Raw genomic sequence first — 7666 nt, forward strand, 5'->3', positions numbered from 1 at the left:
TGCCTCAGGTTCCTATAGCCTAGCTTTCCTCTACCTTACTGGCCCAAACCTAGTTCCACACATGTCACTTTTCCACCATAAATGGCTTAAAGGTGACTAGTCACTCACACATGCATACAGAGTCCCATTGCCTACGTCATCAATGGCACATAGTGACTTACACACTTACATTGGGCTCATACAACCACATGATCACAATGGTGGGTGGTCGTGATTCTCTCTTCTTGTCTTCATCTTCTCTTCTTATCTCTCCACACTAACATTTCCTTAATATTCACCAGCATGTACTGGTTTCATCTCACTCACACACATGTAATGAGAACATCATGCCGTAGGCAGTGTTATCACGTGTGATGAGCACATGCAGTGTCTTTATGCAACATGATAACCCCGGGGGGTTCACCTAAAAGTATGTAAGTGTAGCACGTCAGTTCATCTAAGAGGGGTATTTAAATTCCAAAAAGTTACAGGTTTACATATACAGGAGGGGCTTTTTTATCCAATTTTGAAAAAAAGTTGTAAGTTTCTTAAGAAAGAGGGGTCATTTTATTAGCGTGTGACATGTAAGTAGAGGGGGTTTTTTATTACCTCTTGAACGCACGTGATATGCAACATTTTTTAAAGGTGAACCCCCCGAGATGATAACACAACAAAATTGTGCAAGATGATTATAGTATAGTAATATTGTTCTATATAACTTTTTTAAATGATAAAAGTTTCTCACATCAAGCCCAAGATTATTCACATACTCCTCTAAATGCCAAGTAGCCTCCTCTATGGGTAGACGCTTCCACTTTGTCTATAATTCCTCAATTTCCTAATTTTGTAGGTGACAACCACTCTATTGGGCTCATAAATGATTGCCCCACCTTCATCCAAATCACCAAGTAACCTTATTCTTGTATTTTCAATTGAGTTTGACAATCATCCCATACTTTCACCCATCAACAAATGACTTCATTAACCTACTTGGCACGCTATCAATCTTTGTGAAACTTCCATAGTTTCTCCAATCATTATTGTGTTCTTTCTTTGATTGGTAGATGATATATAGTGCTGCCCACACAAAGTTTTTGGCCAAATGAAGGAAAATTAAATTCCAACCCAAATGTGACAGAAATAGGTGTTTGATTAGTACTAGCCTTATATGTTGTGTAGTAGGCCCAAAGGACAACAAACATATTTTTATCCCAATAATCTTAATTTGAATTTAACACCTTCTTGAGAATGGATGATTTTGCAACAATAATAACCACCCAAACGCTCTAAATCACAAGGAAGAGAGAGGTGGTGGTTATGGGGGATGCAAAATGGTAATTCTTGGCATTGAGGGGTGATAGAAGGCACATGATGTGTAGGAGAGGAGATAATGGTAGGTGTGAAAGAAACTAGGGGTATGTCTTGAGATTCCTCGTGCTCACACACTAGAGGGGGGAGGACTTTTATGTGAACCCAAGTGTCTCATCACATTCAGTGGGTGTTATACTCTTGCAAAAGGGAGAGCAAGGGCATATGCAACTAGTGTATTATGCAAGCCGACAACTCATTGATACTGAGGAGAGGTATGGTGAAATGGAGAAAGGTGGTTTGTCTCTTGTTTTTGCAGTAAAGAAGTTCAGGTCATACTTGTTACCTCGCCCTTTTTTCTTTCTCACATCTCAACCTTCTTTACAATTCTTGGTCCGCAAACCCAATCTTGCAGGAGGGAAGTTTGTAAAGTGGATTTGTGAGCTTCAAGAATTCTCTTTCACTTTTATTACAAAAAACACCACTAGGGCCTCTCTTGCAGATTTGCTTACCACGAAGGAAGAGGAAGAACAGGAGCAAAGGAAGAAGTATATGAAAATTTGGAGACACCACCAACTGCTTTCACTATGCATTTTGATGGAGCCTTTAGGCCTTTAGGCCTTCCAGGCAATGTGGGGCTGGGGGGATAGTTTTATTTGATCTAGGAGGAAAAGAGGTATGATGGCCGTGTGGAGAAAAGGCTAGATAAGAAGCTTCTTCGATGCTAGGAAGGCCCCTTCACGATAAAGCAAAAGTTCAAAAATAACACCTATCTTCTAGAGGATGCAAGTGGCCAAGAGGTTCTTGGACGTGCCAGCTAAAGATATTTTACCCTCGATTAGCACCATGGCCAGTAGATCCCCAAGACAAGCATGGAGGATCTGCTGGGGGGGAATATGTGACATGAAGAATTGATATTTTTCATTTTCAAATTTGTGCATATTCTGATGGTTTTTGAATGGTAATAAGGTGGAAGCTTGTCTAAGAAGATTGCGGCGCCCACAATGCAATAATGGCATGGTGATGCGACGGCTTGGCGGCTCCCTTGATAACAGCATTCTATCTTCAAATATAATGGTTTTACTTCATTTAGGGTGCACACATTGTAAATGCCACAAGTATGCTTGATAAATACTTTTGTATGGTAGATAGGCTAGTGATGTGGAAAATAAAAGTGAGCGTTCATGCTCACATGGATTTTAATTGTACTATTAATATAGTATTCACCATAAGGCTACAAGCTGGGGAGTGTGGAAGGCATGTGGAGGAGTGTGTGTAGGTGCACAATTGGGAAAGATTCTTCTAGAATGCCTACATGGAAGAGGAGAATTCTGCCATGTGTAAGTGGGATCTCCACCTACATGCCACTTAGACTTGACTATTATCTCATCACACTTTCAAAGTCAAAAAGTCTTTAATTTTATAATCAATAGAAGACTTAGCCTAAGAGGACAATTGATGGTGACATCTACCCTTAGGTAACTGAAGGGTTGAAGATTTTTATGTTGTAATTTGTAACAATGGAAGAGAGGGTGATTCTCCACCTATAAAAGGAGCCCTCCTCTCCCTTTCAAATAAATGGATGAAGCCGCCTCAATTGAGCATTTTGTGTCATTGCCATTCTCTTATCTTTCAAACACTTATTCAAACACTCTCTTTACATGTGAATATCTCATTTAGCATTATCTCCTCATGCTTAGTCTAATTTTGGACCTCTTTGATGATTCATGATAAGTGGGATAAGGAGTTATTATCTTGGTGGGCCTGTGACTTCTCAAGGTAGCCCTTGCCTTATTATCGCCCTCCTTTGGAGATACCAATGGTTTTAGTGGTAATGAGCATGCGGAAAGACTTTGGGGACCATAGGTAAATCTTTACGATTGTCCGCTGAGCAATGTTAACCCTTACCCTCTAGCTTAAATCATGAAGGAGATGAAAGGCAAGAGGCTATGTGATAATTGAGGTTTCATGCAAAGAGAGGGAAGTGCAGTTTTTGTGGTCCAATATCCAAATTTCAACCGGTAATTACTCATCATCACTCGGGTATTGGTTTCTAAAATTGATCATATGTCTAGGAAGATCTTTATATGCTCTTTCCAATCATGCAACTAATTTCTTAATCCTTTACTTCATTGATGATTAGAATTTCTCCCAAATTTGCTAACTTTTAGATGAATTTTGGCAGTTTTATAGTCTTGTAGTAAAATGCTCATAAATTTTCGCTCGGTTGCCCGTTTTTGAAAGTTTTTATATAGGCGCAAAGCTCTCTTCAAGCTCTATATAACTATATAACCAGTATCTAAGAGCACTTCCAAAGAATATTCATGTGGATTGGCTACTTGACGAAATGGAGAAAGCAGAGAAAGACGAGGGGATGCATATCACAATGGAAGAATGGGAGTATGCTAGGGGATGCATGAGCAAGGTCGGTATATAGAATGTTATGGATAAGTTAGGAGCTTTCAATAATTTAGATTGCTTATTTAATTGATTTTGTCTTGGTGTAGTGCACTATGTTCAATGCTATATGGTGTTAGGGCAAGCATTTTCGAACACAACGGATTGATGAAAAGAGAAACACACAAGATTGCGGCGTCATTGCTAGCTTTGAGGGAGCCAATGGAGCCATGGATGATTATTGTGGCATAATCCAAGATATTATTAAGCTTGACTTTTGACGCTTCTTTGTGTATGTTTTGGATGTAAAGTGGTTTAAGGACGTGGTGGAAAGTGGCCCTAATGCAACAATCAAACGCCATGCAAGTAGCTTTGTATCTATTGACTCCACAAAGTTTTGGCAAAGTAAGAAGGACACACTAGTACTACCGCAACAATGTGAACAGGTACTGTACACACATATAAAAGTACTTACTTTTAAATATTTGATACCTTTGATGCAAGGAAAAAAACATGATTGTATTTGTGTTTGAATTAGGTTGTCTATCAACAACCAATGGTGGATAATAACAGATGGCGGCATGTCATACCTATTATGCCACGTTCCAAAGTGATGTATAGTACATTTACGAATATGGAGCGTATGGAGGATGATCATGGCCATGGAGGTGATGATGACCGTGATACGAGAGAGGAGGATGATCATGAGATAGGAGATACAGATATTGAGGCCATTACCCGTGAGGACGAGCCTACCATTGGTGATGCTGATCTCGATGAGCACATGAGTAGCACAAGTAGTAGTGGGTTGAATGTATTTGTAGATCTAAACACTTGTTTGGATTTTGAAGTAGATAGTTTCGCAAGGGTTGATCTCATTGAGGATGAGATTGAACCGTAGCCCATCATTGATATTGGCTAAACTATTTTACATATTGTCTCATTCTCCTCACCTCACTTATTTTTTGTATATGTGGGTTTGCAAAAAAGCATTGATGTTTTTGTTAAAATTATGTGCTTTGGTAATCATGGGCAATTTTTGGAAAGCAGTGATGTACATTTACCAGCCTACACCAAAATCTCACTTTTTGTACTCTCTGTTTTGCGTCTAAATACGCGTCTAATTCTCAGTGTAGACGCACTAATAGACGCCCTAATACATGCGTAAATAGACGCGCAGTTAGACGTAGTGTTAGATTCTCAATGTAGACGCCCTAATAGACGCGTCAATACACGTGCTATTAGACGCGTTGTTAGACGCACCCGTAATTTCTCTATTCAAGCAACGCCTATAGACGCGCCTGCTATTTTGCATGTCTATCAAGCGCGTCTATAGTTGCTTTGTGTTGTTTTGGGAGGAGAGAAATATTGAAGCCTTTTTAATTTTGACCATGAAAATTTTGAGAGGGATTAGGCAAGTGTGTGAGACATTCTTAATCTTTACCAATGAGCTTAAGGAAGAGACAAAGAAGGAAGACCATCCCGAGTATGTGAAGAAACTCCTCGATGAATATCATGATGTTTTTTTGGATGACCTACATGGGATGCCTCCTCCTAGAGATTTAGAACATGCCATAGAAGTAGAACGAGGAACCCAACCTTACTCTAGGGCATCCTTTAGGTTAATGTGGGTGAGTTGAGAGAGCTGAAGCTTCAGTTGGATGACTTGATGCAAAAGGGTTTCATCAGACCTAGTGTTTCCCCTTGGGGTACTCCAGTTTTGTTTCAAAGGAAAAGGGATAGGACATATAGGCTTTGCATTGACTATAGAGAGGGTGAATAGGCAGAACATTAAGAATAAGTACCCTTTACCTCACATAGATGAGTTGTTGAGTCAACTGAGGGGGTCCTCTGTCTTTACCAAGATTGACTTGCAATCTAGATAGCATTAAATTCACATCAAAGAAGCAAGCATTCCTAAGACTGTATTTAGGACTCGCTATGGGCATTATGAGTTTAGTGTTCTTCCTTTTGGATTAACTAATGCACCTTCTACTTTCATGTGTTTGATGAATGACGTGTTTTGTGAATATTTGGATGATTTCATTCTTGTATTCCTAGATGATATTTTTGTGTATTCAAAGAATGGAAAAGATCATGAAATTCATCGTAGGAAAACACTTCAAAAGTTGCGGGATCACAAATTGTATGGAAAGATGAGCAAGTGTTTCTTTGCTAAGGAAAAGATTGTGTACTTAGGCCATGTCATTTCTAAGGAGGGTATCAACATAGATCCCAAGAAGATTAAAGTGATTATGGAATGGCCTAGACCTAGGTGAGTGAAAGATGTGAGGAGATTCATAGGATTGGCACAAATCCAGAGAAAATACATTAGAGACTTTTCTAATATAGCTTCTCCATTGACCAATTTGACCAAGCAAGAAAAAAAATTTAAGTGGGATGAAAGGTGCCAAGTAGCTTTTTACACATTAAAAGCTAAGATTGTAGAGAATTGTGTTTTGAAAATACCTGATATGTCGAAGAATTTAAAGATAAGTGCGGTTGGTTGCAAAAGGCAATAGAGTGGGAAGAATGTTTACACTAGATGTAAATATGTCTGAAGTGAAAGCTAAAATGTTTACATAGGGGTCAGGACTTGTTACAGATACATACATTTGGCGAGAATTGGCAATGTAAATGTGCAAAGAATGAATTCTATGTAGATTAAATAAATTGTAGCAAGACTACCTAAGTTTAAGGTTGATGGTATGTAGAAAGTATGTGAAGCATGCCAATTTGGAAAGAAGACAAAGCATGTATCTCCATGATAGAAATTTGAGCAGGAATGTACTAGATGTAGTGCATTCACATGTATGGGTTCCTACAAAAACTACTTTATAACATTCATTGTGAGGCAAGTGTGGGTGTCTTTCACAAAGGAGAAGAGTGAAGTGTTCACTCATTTTTAGAATTTCAGAGTGATGGGATAAAAAGAAGAGAGGGAAGCATGTGAAGTGCCTAAGGTCAAATGGAGGGGGAGAGTACTTTGCCAATGAGTTCTATGATTTTTTGTGAAAGAATGGCATTTAGAGAAAGTTTATATGTAGATAAACTCCGTAGCAAAATGCATTTGCTGAGAGGAAAAACAAGCACATTGCAAAGATATCACAAGCATTGATGATAGAGAATAATATGCCACATATCTATTAGGCTAAAGCTATTTCTACAGTAGCTTCTATCATAAACAAGACTCCTACTCCAGCCATACATGATGTAACACCAAAGGAGAAGTTTAGTTATAAGAAACTTGATTTGTCTCACTTGAAATTTTTTGGATGCATAGATTATGTGCATGTGCCAAATGAGTTGCATAAGAAGCTAGATCCAAAGGCAAAAAAATATGTGTTTACTAGATATTCCCTTGACCAAAACGGATGAGATGTTGTGTTTGATGAAATGAGTAGCTGATATGCTGCTGAAAACGATGTTGTTGGGGTTGATGTAATTGTAAATGTGATTGCACAGAATTCAAGTTAGCAATCACAGTCATTGAGTGGACTTGGAGAGTCCTCTTGTGTTGGGTGTGTTGATAGACCATGGAGTGGAAAGCTGCGTCAAAATACCAGTCCTAAAAAATGTAGTTGGTTCATCACAAAAAGGAAAAAAAAAGATTGGTGAGTCTCTTGGTATGCCTAACACTTGTGTAGGGCATTCTTATGTTGATGGAGAGTCTAGTGGCTTGGTCCAAAAGTTGCCTTTCTTCTCAATGGCAAGGACCTAGAGTCCTTACATATGAAATGAGACAGGGCATCACCCGTCATGGAGCTTTTGAAAAATTGGCGAGGAACCCAATTTTTCATGCACGAGGACCAAACACAAAGAGGTCCACTATCACTTCATCAAAGAGAGGGTCTTAGCAGGAGACATTGATCTCATGTATGTTAGCACAAAGGAGTAGGTAGGTGACATTTTCAGGAAAGACCTGGGAGGAGCAAATAAGCTTCGTAGATTACGGACTATGCTTGGAGTCCTGGAGATGAAG

This window comes from Cibotium barometz, chromosome 12, assembly GCF_041138505.1.
Source record: "Cibotium barometz isolate CiBa-2024 chromosome 12, ASM4113850v1, whole genome shotgun sequence".
Classification (NCBI taxonomy): Eukaryota; Viridiplantae; Streptophyta; class Polypodiopsida; order Cyatheales; family Cibotiaceae; genus Cibotium; species Cibotium barometz.